The 14,704-nt window shown below is 32.9% G+C and overlaps 1 pseudogene; it reads left to right on the top strand.

The window, feature by feature from the left end:
* The first annotated feature begins 13,297 nt into the window (after nt 1–13,297).
* On the top strand, nt 13,298–13,353 carry LOC137920729 (U6atac minor spliceosomal RNA; annotated as a pseudogene).
* Nucleotides 13,354–14,704: the final 1,351 nt, after the last annotated feature.

Here is a 14,704-nt window from a genome sequence, read left to right as displayed (position 1 = left end):
CAAGTAGGAAATATAGAGTCTAAGTGTTGGTATGATTAGTGTTAATCATTGCGGTATTTTGAACGAGAAAAGGTTTTGTAGCTTGAAGTTAATATTATTTAACTTAGGTTATTAAAAAAAACTGTGAAAATATATACTTAAAAACATTTCACTTGTACAGTAAAATCTACGTGGGATATATGTTCGGTTTAAATGCCGAGAATAGGGACACTGTGAATACGGAATGGCAACTTATATGGGGTTACATTCCTAGGTGACAATAAATAAAACCAAATATATTAAAAAAACACATTTTTATTGGTACTTTTGAACATTTTGATTAATTATCTTAAGGCTTAAACAACAGTTTGAAGAATTTTATAATTTTCTCTTGCCTGGCAGTTTTTAAAGGCTCCTTCAGTTCAGACACGCGGCAGTCGTATTAGCAAATTGCCTCTCAATAAGACTTCGTTCCATAGACGTGTCAATGTTCATAAATAAATCGCAAATCTCATTTGCCATTCTTAAACTTTCATTAAGATTTTTCAAATCAAATATCATGTTTCCAGTGCTTGTTGAAACCTCTTCTTCATTAGGCTGTGAATATAACATTTATCAAAAGTTTTATTAGTCCATCTGACGGCATTTACAAAGGATATTGTGTTGGATGCATATTGGAATCCTTTTATAATTATGTACACACTTATCAGGAATTGGATCGCATTTTTTTAATCCACGAGTTGTGAAAACGCGAATGAAGCACGAATAAGTTTGTGGTAAAATATAATAAGTAATGGGTATAAATTTTAGGTTATTTTTTTAATAAAAGGTCGTTGGCACAGAAAATGTTAAAACGAATGTAATATTACAAACAGAGTACTCGATACAAAATTTTTATGGCAATAGTGTCGCAATTCAAGCTCGCGACGTGCTTTTAAACCCACGCAAAGCCTTCGACTCTTTAATATATGGTTGTATTTTGCAACCTTTTTCCATAAAAAAATATATTGACCTTCTATTAATCTATATCGTTATGTAAATTACAAATATGGAATATTCCTTTTTTTTTGGTTTACTATTGAGAAATTTTATTGTTAGATTCATTCTTGTTCATATTCTGTGAACAAATTCATGTCAAATCTTTGTAGCGTCATTAGAACGCAACCAAAACTCATTATTTATGAACGCATCTTTAGACTCTGTGTATCTCTCTCTCTCTGACGCGCTGCACCACCAGCTAGACGCATCGCTTCGAGCGCTGTAGGAACAAAAGATCTATTGTAACTCAGATTTATTGAATTGATTTATTGAAACCACCTGGCAAGTATTTTTATTACCTACTACGGGACGAAAGGCCTGTATCAACAACCTTATCTCATGCTGTGCTGGACACAGCCTTTTCCAATAGATAAAGTTGTAATTAGCCTGCATCCAAGGCTCTTGGGCTACCTTAACGGGGCGTTTGTATATTATAGGCCTATTTAATGATCCTACTAAACTATAGTTTCAAATGACTTTTTTTCTTTCAATCAATTATGCTATAAATGGATAATAAAATAGTATAAATTCTCACTAGTTTCAATAATAAAACTTCTCATAGGGAGTTGTGAAAAATTCTGGTAAGTATACGTGAATATCGTCTTAAGAATTTTGAACTCGCCTGTACATCACCGCGTGGACTTGGACCTCTTTGTGAACTAAGTTACTGAACCATACTCGAGTCGACTTTTGAGTTTCTTAGCACAAATAAGTTTTAAGTTATTTACGAATAGAAGATGAGAATTAATAACATCAATTTAAAACTATTATTAATTTTATCTATCCGGTTCCGTCTGGTCCTATTTTAAATCTTTGAGGTAGACCTATGACCAACAGTGGGCGCCTAAAATGTTGATGATAATGATACTAATAATTTATTATAATGGTCTGTTTACCTTATTTTATTTTGAAGCAGTGACGTCGATATTAATTCTATATTTATTTTACAGATAAGACCTGTACAGGCTATTTATAACTTTAAAGATAGAGATTTCCTGTGAGATGTTCTTACATAAATATTATAACAGTAATTCCGCAAAATATTTTTAAATAACATATTATTAAGAGGAGTTTCTTCCTGCTTCTTTTCCACAACTATAACACCTTACGAAGCAAAGTCAAAAATAAAAAGATTAAAAAAATGTTGATAAGAAGATCAATAAGAAGTTCAGATCAATTTTATCTTTTATATTTCTCTGTTTGCACCATAGTTATAAATAATATGAAAAATATTGACAGATATATAAACATAAGTAATAAAAATAAACTCGTAACATTTTAATTTCAACTTCAAAAATAACAAAACTTTCATGCGTCCTAATATACGTATATATAATAAAGTTCTACAAGGTAACTTAGATCTAGGGGCGGCGTAACTTATAGTGCAGGGTGTACAATGCACTCGGGCGCCGCCGGCTCAGGAGGCACCACGGCAACAGAGATGTGCTACAGGCATAATAAATACATTTAAAAAACTTTTAAGTTAAACGGTTTTTTGATACCCATATTGTGGTGGTTGTGGAAAAATATGTACCTAGTCCGCCATATTGGAACGGCATCCATTTTGAATTTTAAATTTTGACATAATCATCGTGTTTTACTAGTGTAGCCCTTTCATTTGATACCCATATTGAGGGGGTTAAGGAAAAATATGTAATCCGCCATTTTGTATCGGCGGCCATCTTAGATTTATAATGTTATTGATTTTATTATATTGTATTGACATCTAAATTAAATGTGTGTACGAAATTTCAGATCAATCTGACAACGGGAAGGTGCTTAAATTTCAATTTCTAATTTTGATCCAAATAAATTCCGTACGGGTCGAACTAAATAAAACCGTTTAAAAACAATGAGTGTTATTCTGCCGTCATAAGAAGAAAGGCCGTAACTAATACCATACTGTAAGCTACACCTACTTATAAAATAGCTTGTTGAAATATAAACAAACTTTCTTGTTACGACGGCAAAGTTAATAGTTATAGCCGGGGGGGGGGGGGTCCAGGCCTAGGGGGCGCCAGGGTTTCTTGCACACGGGCGTTACACGTGCCAGAGCCGCCCCTGCTATACCTTCTGTTTCTTAGCTTTATACCCAAAATTAAATGTATATTATTAAATAAATCTTATTATAACAAGTTTTCATTTGTTGACATGGCCGGCTCTTCTGAACAAAAGCATTCCGAGCCGGTGGTGTCATACTGCATATAATGTTAAAATAATCGACGATTCAAAGGCGCTTATAAATGCCTACTCGGATAAAGACATTATTAAACGGTTTTATTTAGTTTTTTTTTTTATTATCGTACCCCTATCTTGAGTGGGACAGGGACTTAATCTTTTAATATAATTTTTTCACAGAATTTTTATTGTCTTTCTCTTCTATCGTTCTTCACATAATCTTTCAGTCTTGTCTATCTTTCATGTTACATTTCGTCTTTCTTTCTCATTCGCTCTATTCGTCTGACATTCTTCCCTTTTTTCTCCTTTTTACATTTATAATTTTAATTTTATTTAACATTGTTTAACATTGATCTTATACTATTATTTTACATTTTTGTTCTTCTAGCTTTTTATTTTGTTTTATATTTTTTACACAATGTTTGTTTTGTTTCTGTCGATGGCTTTTTTTGCGATTTCTCGACATAGGGATAAAAATGTCTTTTTATTTTCGCCACTAATCAGGGAGGGTATTGTCTCCTCCCTGACTTGAATTCCAGACCGGCACTCGAAGCCGAGGTTTTATTTAGTTCGACCCGTACGGAATTAATTTGGATCAAAATTAGAAATTGAAATTTAAGCATCTTCCCGTTGTCAGATTGATCTGAAATTTGGTACACACATTTAATTTAGATGACAATACAATATAATAAAATCAATAACATTATAAATCTAAGATGGCCGCCGACACAAAATGGCGGATTACATATTTTTCCTTAACACCCTCAATATGGGTATCAAATGAAAGGGCTACACTAGTAAAACACGATGATTATGTCAAAATTTAAAATTCAAGATGGACGCCGTTCCAATATGGCGGACTAGGTACATATTTTTCCACAACCACCACAATATGGGTATCAAAAAACCGTTTAACTTAAAAGTTTTTTAAATGTATTTATTAATTTGAATATCTTCAGAGGACGCATATGTTCGGCAATGAAAACATTTCCTCGTGTCTTTACGAATTTAGCGCAAGCAACACATTGGGCAACCTATTTTTCGATTTAAAAGCGCATGAAAATTCCTATTTGAATAAATATATTTTTAATTTTGAAATTGGAGTATTTTTACTGCATTTCCTTGTTCTAACTAGATTTAATCTCGGAATTAAATACAATAGTAAACAACAGTGGTTCACGAGACAATTATATAGCGGAATTAGTGATAAGGAGTGTAAGTCAAAACAAACGTCATTCTATATTCCGTTGATAACGTGAAGTGGTTGTTAGAGTGAAGCATTTTGTAAATGTGGCAATAGGTCGATGATCTGGTCTAGTATTATCATGATATCCTCAGACAGATTTGTAAAGAATCTCATTTTAGAGAATAATATTATAGAAAAACTTGGATCTACTTTAATGTTCAAATGTTTCGACTTCGAGTGCCGGTCTGGCGTAAAAATCACGGAGGAAACCATAGCCTCCCTGATAAAAGAAAAATTTACAAAATATGACTTCCTTTCTTACTGTAGAGAAATTATTAAAAAAGCAACTCAAAAAAACCAAAGCTAAATAATATTAACAAAAATGTAAATAGAAAATAAGTAATAATGGTAACAACTTATAGTAAATTGTAAATAAATAGAATTATACAGCTTAAGTGAAATAAATGTAAAACAAAAGTATGTAAATAACAGAATTAAAATAAATAAAATACTATTGTATAATGAGAGAGGAATGGAAGGTCACAGAGCGAAAGAGAATGAAATAAAAAATGTGGAATGAACACCGAATGAAAGAACATAGGATGCATAAATGAAGAGAGCGAAAATAAAAAAAGATTGTGAAAAATTAAATAAATGAAAACAAAAGTCCCTGTCCCACACCAGATAGGGGGTACGAGAGGCTCCCAATAGCAGGGGCCATAAAAAAATGTTCAAATGTTATATCTTGTGACATATTTTATTATTTTATTTTTCACTTTTTTATTTTATTAATTTATTATATATATCTACAGTGTAATTGTACTATCGTGATATGAAACAGGGTAATTGTTTATAGATGTGAAAGCTTTAAACGTATGAATGCATACCTCATTTGCTATCAATGAATGAATGCGTGGCGACACGTGCCGGAAGACGCGGCGTGGATAGGCTCTGCGACATTGTGAAGGTCGCTAGAAATCGAGGCAATCTTTGGTGGAGGTCCTGGAGGACCAGGCCCTGCAGCAGACGTCCATTGACTGACGTGATAATAGAGGAACTACATATTCACCCTTTAAACCTATTACTAACATACCTATGACTAATCATCCTGTATAAGCTAAAGGATCACGTACCTATTGTACAAATAATTAAATGCACTCTCCGTCATCGCGGCGCAGGCGCATCGTATAGACAATAGATAAATGTTCTGTTGTGTGTTCCTTTATAGGTGATATGATATTTAAAATTTACTATGTACAACATTGTAGGAAGATCAGACCGCATCAAATTAAAAAAAAGAGAAAGATGATCGCACGTGAGAGTGGATCTGGCTCATCAGATTTTTTGTGCTAGATTTCGCCCCACGTACCTAACATTGACAAAGCCTTATTGCATGACAATTTCTTGTATATTGTAAAATACTACATAATATATACGTATTTGCGTGAACTTCATTTTAACTTATTATATTTATGTTCATTTCGAAACAAAATGACATAAGAAAGTAAATAATAATTTAACATTAGAAATCCGGTACAAGATTACAAAAGAAGTTTGTTGACATTTTAAATACCAATATATATCTACTTCCGCCATGCAGCAGTAGTTTGAAAACACAGAGTTCTGAGAGACTGTGTTTGGCACTAATCGGTGTAACATTACTTCTGAGGATGCCCCGTGGAGGGGTGAAACACGTGTTGAGTGATTTAACGGTGGTAGTTGTGTAATTCGCATTGTTTGCCGCACGCGCATTTATCAGCGGACTGGCGGGCGGTGCATTTTATTGCACGACTACTGCTACATAGCGGAAGTAGCTATATATTAGTCTTTTTCTTACTTAGGATGGACTTCCGCGAAATATCGCCTGAATCCATTAGATATATGTAGATATACTCTTCTTAGATATACTATAAATATAAGAGGAGAATTTCTTGTATGTGATTGAAGATAAAGCCCACATACTCAATAGGTACCTATTCACCCTGACTGTAAAGACACCTGGATTATGATTCTCTTGAACTAATGAGAAATTTAATAATTACATCAAGTATGATGTAAAAAATTTTAATAGTCTGCTCATAAATGTTCCATAGGTGTTGGTAATTTTGATATATTAGAATGAAAAATTATTTAAAACAAAGATAAAACTAATATTTTCACAAAGAAGAAATCATATTCATCATATTAGCTGATAGAAGTACACTACAAGGTGTATGCCTTCCTCAAAGATCGACACTATGACCGATATTTGTACTATGAACTATGTCATTGGTCTATCTAGTAGAGGATATATTCAGCACACGTCTACCAACTCATGAAGCTTTAGTCTCTTTTAAAAATTGTAAATAGAAGTCCAGGAGGTAATGGTGAAGTAAAACAGATGATGTATGATGGAGTAAAAAGGAAAGGTTCGTCCAAAAGAGCGAAGAAATAGAATTAGAGGGTGAATAAATTAATTTAAAAATTGTCCCTGTGTTACCAAGTTATAAGGCTTTCTATAACAAGGGTCAATAAGAAAAAGAACCTTACGTTCAAATGCCTTCATCACAGCGATAACGAAGAAATAGCACTTGAAAAATACTACTCTGTAATGTGTACATTTTGATACTTTTGATAACGAAATGTTAAAATTTTGATAAAAAAACTCCTGAAAACAATTTTTTTAGACGACTGTAATTTATTTTATTTATTTATCTAAGATAGTTTGATTTCTAATTGCTATATTAATAGATCAGTGAAACGTGGTATTCCACTACGAACTATGACACTGATCTTGTTCAGGAAGTCCAGAGTTCCAGGTCTTGTTGAACCTAATTCTTGTGCAATTGCTTTACAGTTTTTTTTATAATACATAGGCTTTCTTAAATAACTGGCCAGTTGGTTAATTCAGTTGGATTGATACATTCGTCTAATTAAAAAAAATTACCAGCTTAAATCCAAAAATTCATTAATTTATTATGAATACATATTATTGAGGTCTAGTGAACTCTACTATCTGATTGGATAATATATTTATTTATTTCCTTATTAAAAACACTTCTTATATACCGAAGTCATTCTCTACCAGTTAACCATTTAGGTGCAGTAGAGATAATTTAATGAAAAAATCAAGAATAAGAAAAAAATTATGAATAATATAAAAAAATAAATTACATAGATATATCATAATATAGGAGTGAGCAACTTTTATAATCAACGAGCTAGTTTAAATTTTAAAAATTTTTGGCGAACTGCACATAATGTATAGTACTCGGCTATAAATATCGCACATCGACCTTTGGAAAGAGACAATCGGCTAATTTCGGCTTCGTAGAGCGTTATCTATATCTATAGCCGATTGTCTCTTTCTAAAGGTCGATTTGCATTATTTATCGCCTGGTATGGTAACACTTAATATTTACAAAACTTTATTATTATTAAATATTAGAATAAAAAATAAACAAAAGTGCAAAATAAATATAAAGACAAGAACGAAAAAAATAAATATCATTGAAAAATGTAATGAGATATTATGTATCGTTTTTTTATATAAGCATATATGTATATATATATATATTATATATTATATATTATATATATAATACGTTTGCTGCTTTCTAACCATGCATCACTCAGTTTTGATCGTGATGTACCACAATTTTAATATAATTAATTTTATAACAATTTATTGATGAGGTAAACCCGATAAAAGAACTTTAATTTTAAAAATGCTACGGGCCGCGAGTTACTCACCCCTGACATAACACATATTTAAATAATCACAATAAACAATAAAATACAATAATCGCGATGATTCCGTTAGCTTATCAAGCATAAATGCCTCACACCTGATAAGAACAGAAGACGTGAACTTAGCTGAACTAAAGATTTAAAAAGGAATACGAAATATCATATATAATTATCTTTGAACTATCCTGTAGGCGAAAACTTCATGATGTGATATCTTCTATGAAATTCTAGCAATAGAAAGATGAACCAAATTCACTGATCTAGCTGGAAGAATTACATCGCTCGTGCTGATGGCTTAAGGAATGTAAGCTTCTCCAGTGGGGACCAAGAGTCATCGTGGTGATCTTTGGGATGATGAATGGGGTTCTATAGGCTGATGTGATGGTGATGATGTTACAAGGAAGGAAGAAGCAATCCTAGATGGACATACCATGTGAGAATGTCTCATGTTAGATAAATCTGAGTAAGCATTTACACATGGCATAGTATTGTAATCGTAGTGTAGTAAGATAAAAATAGATCTGTACTGCCTGTCTGTATAATATTGTCTGTAGATAATAATATTTGAAGAGGTGATAAGTCGATAATAAGATAATGTACAAAACGGAATGCAACCTGTTATTTTACTGCGATATGTTTGTCATTATATTTGTAAGACTAAACGCTGTTTAATTAAGCGCCTTTTTATTAAACGGTTTTATTTAGTTCGACCTGTACGGAATTTATTTGTTTATTTATTTAAGTCAAAATTAGAAATTGAAATTTAAGCACCGTCCTGTTGTCAGATTGATCTGAAATTTAGTACACACATTTAATTTAGATGACAATACAATATAATAAAATCAATAACATTATAAATCCAAGATGGCCGCCGATACAAAATGACGGATTACGTATTTTTCCTTAACCCCCTCAATATGAGTATCAAATGAAAGGGCTACACTAGTAAAACACGATGATTATGTCAAAATTTAAAATTCAAGATGGACGCCGTTCCAATATGGCGGACTAGGTACATATTTTTCCACAACCACCTCAATATGGGTATCAAATAAAACCGTTTAACTTAAAAGTTTTTTTACCGATTTTTATTTTAATCAGGGGTTTCGAAAATCTCTGGGCGAAACCTAGTTTCCAGACATGTATATACCATATCCAAAACGTGGTAAATGGAGGTGGAAGAAATAGTGGAATTAGCGAAACAAAGCGGTTTAGATGAAGTAAACATGTGGTGGTCGCGGAACGATATGAGTCTATTTTTTGCCGCGTTTTTTCCAAATTCAGCGATTTTGATATCAATTGAGATTTGAGGTGTTTGAGATATGAAACATCCTTCAAAATGGTTAAGGCTGATCCAAATGACATTCCAACTTTTAACAAACCGTCGCTTGACAAAGAAGTCATATCAGGCGAATACGGTGGTTGCAGAATGATATCAGTTTAATTTTTGGCAAAAAAGTCGCGAAGAATCAATGCAGTATGACATCGACCAATCAAGATTTGATGCGTTTGGTACACAATACGTCCTACAAAATGGTTTGGGTTGAGCCAAATGATATTTCGACTTTTTACAAACAGACGCTTGGCTAATATTATAGACAGTCTTAACTTAGAAAGAAAACCTGCCTTTCTAATACCCAGGAGTTTTAAATGACAATTTCACCTTACTTTTTTATCACAGTATATACATATCATCATATTACATCAAAAATTTGTGCTGATGCTTTCGAATATTTTTATCTTAAATATCCATAAAAGGTGATGAGGAAAGATTGTTTTCCTGTAGCTAAAGTTTGAGGAAAGTAAAATAAAGGTCATTTCGCAATGACGCTATGATATAGACCTTGGATAATGTTTGTAATAAATTTATTCTAATTCATGATTTGAATTTATGATCCAGGGTATCGTATTTGTTTAACCATTCCAGCTTATAGCCTTTAGCTATAGAAAGGAAATGTTATACATTAGAAAACATGTGATATGTTAAGAAAATAATAAGTAATAAGTAAATAAACACAATTTAAAATGTATATATTCTAAAGCAAAGAAATGAACTAAATATACGAAATGTAATACCTGCAGTTATTCGTAGATGGAAGGCAACGTAATTGAAGCGAGGTATGAAAGGAATGCAAAGAATAAAATGGAATGCAAGAATTTTCGACCAAAGTAGAATGAGTGGAAGAAATTTTAGTCTATAAATTATTATTATATTTGTTATTCCAGTGTAACGAGGATAAGGGTACGAGAGGCCCCCAATAGGGGTGGGAGGTAAAAAAGAGGAAAAACCCTTCTAGCTTTGTAGTTCATCTTCACTTGCTAGACTTATATCCTTACTTAATCTATTGTCTCCATATAAAGTTTCACTCGATTGAAAGTTAATGTTTAAGTTTCCATAAAAAAAAACTAGGGGAACTAGGGGAAAAACACATTTCTTTGTAAATTCAATCATATAATTAAGTACAGGCAAGAGTTGATCAAAAGGTATATTACTATATTTAAGAGTATGTTAACAATGAAGATGTTCAGAAATGAATTGTTCTAATTTTATGATTTTTTTCTTAAATACAATCATCAAAAAAAAAATTAAAGATTGAATGTCTTGTTAGTTTTTCTCCGTGGGTAGTTCGTTACGAACTAATCTATACTTAATTTTAACCTGATGATTAGTAATGACCTTACAGACGGTGGCGCAAAATTAATGTCATAATGGAAATGTGCCTTCATTTTTACAAATCGCGTCAAATATCACTGTGCTTTTAAATGGTGTGGATATATATAAAATGAGTAATTAATAAGCGGTAAAGCAAAACATCTCAAGAACGTGAAAATATTGTTAATACTTATTTGACAAACATTCAGTCTGTTGTTTTAACGCATCGTGAATATTATCGTCGTTTTCCTTGTCGTTGTGCTCCACATGGTCGAAAACTAGCCTTTTTATAGCCTTGGGTTTATTGCAACAAACCACTTTAAAAGACTTGATAGCTAATATTGTTAAAAAATCAGCTATTTTCCTTCCAGATGTTTTGCGAGAAACAATTCAAAATACCGTAAGACGTGCGCAATTATGTAAAACTCGGGAGATGACCACTCGAGTAATATAATTATAATTAACGTTATCAATTGTAGAGTTTTACGTAAACTTTTTGTAATAACAGATGTCTTTTTTTAATTTACAACAAAATGGCCGCTGGTTTAAATTATGACATTACTTTTGCACCCCCTGATATAATAAATCTATTTTAAATTTGACTTTGACAAACCAAATATCGCGTCTACTCAAGTAGCAGTCGGAGGTGTTGCGCTCGAAGTTGTAGTAGACACCTGGGACAAACCGTCCAACTTCGAGAGAGAGATCATTCGCCGAATCCAACTCGGATGGGCAGCAATCGGAAGCTCTCTCTTTCCCTTATCTGTCTCTAAAGTACCGCAATGTTTGAACAGGAATTCTTTGATCAATGTATATTGCTGGTGATGAAATACGGTACCCGTGGTCACTTACCACAGGTTTCTTTATAAAGCTTTTGGTCAGCCAGAGATCAATGGAGAGGTAGAGGTATATTTATTTAAACACTTTTTTATACATTTTATGTAATAACAAATAAATTTTAATTACTTTTTAAACACTTAGCAACCATCGATTCGAAATTCGAAATTATTGAGTACACACAATACAATTTAAACCTCATTGGAACGTGACGGCTTGCTGTGACTCGTAATTATTGCGGTGTGATATACAGAAAGCGCTAGATCTTTGATCCCTGTTTAGTAATGTTTTTATTTGTTTTGTCATTGTTTGACTATAAATCATTAAATGTTCTTAGTGAGATAGTTATAAAGTAACAATTGTAACTAATTTTATATTTCTAAGTTTCTAAGTTTGTGCTTTCTTGATACCTTTTGTTACTGTTTATCTTCAATAAAGTAAATAAATCTTCCTCACCAACGTGTTCGGGTGAGAAATCACTCCCAGCCGCTTATCACGTATATTGACCAACGATATGGATCTACAACGTATTACGAGGTAAATACTCTTACCATCACGTCTACTAATATAGCAAGAAAAGGACCAATATTTAGCCACTTTCGTACATGCAGTGGTATTCGTGCAATAAAGTGCACCACCCGCCAGCCCGCTGATAAATGCGTATGCGGTAAACAATGCGAATCACACAACCGCCACCGCCAAATTACTCAACACGTATTTCACCCCTCCACGGGGTATTTTCAGGAGTTATGTTACACCGATTAGTGCCAAACACAGAGTAATCTCTCTGTTGTTTGTTTGTTTTTGCGTTTTTGTGTTTGTGCGACTTTGCTTGTTCTTAACCATGTCTTCGGTTCACCTGGTATCCCTACTAGGAGCCTATCATCACAGCATCTACCGACTCGTTGTCGCCACTATACAACCTTCCGGCCCCAACGGCCATAGGTTCAACGAGCGTTTTGCCCCACCAACTGCCACTTTGAACGAGCAATTCTTCGAGCTATACATCGATCTCGGTTCCTTTTGTCTTGATTTCTTTTGTATCTCGCAGCGTAACTCCGATCATAGCTCTCTCCATTGCTCTCTGGTTTACCTGGAGCCTTCTTATAAAGCCCATCGTAAGTGACCACGTTTCGGATCCGTATGTCATACGTTCATGGTGTACTACAACAATATATTATATTAATTAAATATTGAAGGCGCCTGGTAAAATAAAATAGCAAATTTGGTGATTAGATAATTTGATATAATAAGTTGTAATGCCTGTTTGTAATATTAATTTAATCGATTTTTACTACGTGCATATGAATATATACGGTATTAAACGAGATTTTTTTTAAATATTTATGTCTGTTTATTTCGGCTAATCTCTGAAATGGTCAAACCGATTGTGAAGGGACTTATACTGGCAGATAGCAGGTGTAATAAAGATTAACTTACAGTACCTTTAATCTAGAAAAAAATCTTAAAGGAAAAAAACTAACTATTTTCTTTGTTAAATACCACGAGGACTAAGTGACGGATACATGTAGTTATATAAATAATTGTCAGCAAATATTTGGATCTTTTCTTGCGTTCCCTGAGATGTGGTAGGCACAGTATCACTTAAAGGCGCAGTGGGTCAATTGGTTAAAGCGCCTGTCTAGTAAACAAAAGATCGCGAGTTCGAATCTCGCTTGAGTGTGTGAAGTTTATTTTTGTCATTTGAAAGAAGACACGATTAGCACTCCCCCTGACAAGGATCATCATTTATTCCTATGTCTTCAAGAGCAGAGGGCGTCCACAGTACGTCGCCATCCCGTGCGGTCTTGAGCCTCGCGCTTTACTTCGCTCCACGTCTTTCCAACTGCCTTCACTGCTGCAGTGATCGTCCGCCGCCAGGTTTGCTTTGGGCGGCCACGTCTTCGCTTTCCTTGAAGACCATACTACCCTGACAAGGATGGAACTTATATAAAAATTAAGGCACAATTTGAGCACATTTATAAAGCGAATACAAGAAGGATAGTAATAAGAATTGTTCTAGTGTTGCTGCGGTACAGTGAGGATACTTGACAATATATTAAAACAGATCGAATAACCTATGACGTACTATGGCAACCACGTTGTAATAGTTCTGTTCGAAACGCCTTGTCTTATGTTTACATATTAATGTACTTTTATGTTTTTCTTCAGAGTATTCTTGGTAAAAAATACATTTTGTTTATTAAATAATTCAAGAGTAATGCGAACGCCTGTTAAATTTTATTAGCAAATTTTTGTAATTTAAAAAAATTTCCTTATTTGTAGCTAGGCGCTATACTCTGTAATGAATTACCCTAGAATACCGGGTGACAATTTTGGTAGAAGGTACTTTAAGTTAATTAATGTAAATGTATAAAAATGATTAAAGTAAAGCAGCATATATGTTTCCAAGAATCTCAATAATTCAATTGCAATAGAATCAAGCATTGTATATATATAAACAAAAATCAATTGCCAGCAAAAAGAAATTTACTTCTAAAATGTATAAGTACACGACTTAGGATATTTCTGTTAGATTTAGATCAAAATTCATGTTGCATAGAGAAGATATTGCCTCTTTCAAACCTAGTGTTTACACAATATTTTTTTTAATTCAAATGTACTTTTGCATTGTATTATTTATTTATAAACTAACTTTCGCCTATTGCCTAACATGTGACGAGGTATATCCTTGTTATAGCATTGTAAGGTCGTAAACTCCTTTTAAGAACCTTCGCGGAGGCTGTATGATATAGTCACTTTCTAACACATTTGGAAGTTGGAGAAATTGAGGAAGCTCATTCGGAAGTTGACGCGTTTAGTGTCCAGTCCTTTCTCATGTTGTAAGTATTTTTTTTAACTATTTCTTTATTAAATCTATTATATTTAGAGTTTTAAAACTAAATGTAACATATTTAAACGTGATGATGGTGATTAAAAATAGCTGTTAAGATTTTAAAAGGGTAAATATATAGCTTATTTACTATCTATTACTATATCGTATTTATCAAAAATCAATGATTTCAAAAATATAAAAATTAAAATTTCTACATATTAATATTAATAATCTTTTGTTTTCTATCTGTCCTTGCAGACTTTGTAAT

Source organism: Battus philenor, unplaced genomic scaffold (assembly GCF_028537555.1).
Source record: "Battus philenor isolate CCGP_79_NKW_IND1 unplaced genomic scaffold, ilBatPhil1.0.hap1 SCAF_18, whole genome shotgun sequence".
Lineage (NCBI taxonomy): Eukaryota > Metazoa > Arthropoda > Insecta > Lepidoptera > Papilionidae > Battus > Battus philenor.
This window is presented reverse-complemented; position numbering and strand designations above follow the sequence as displayed.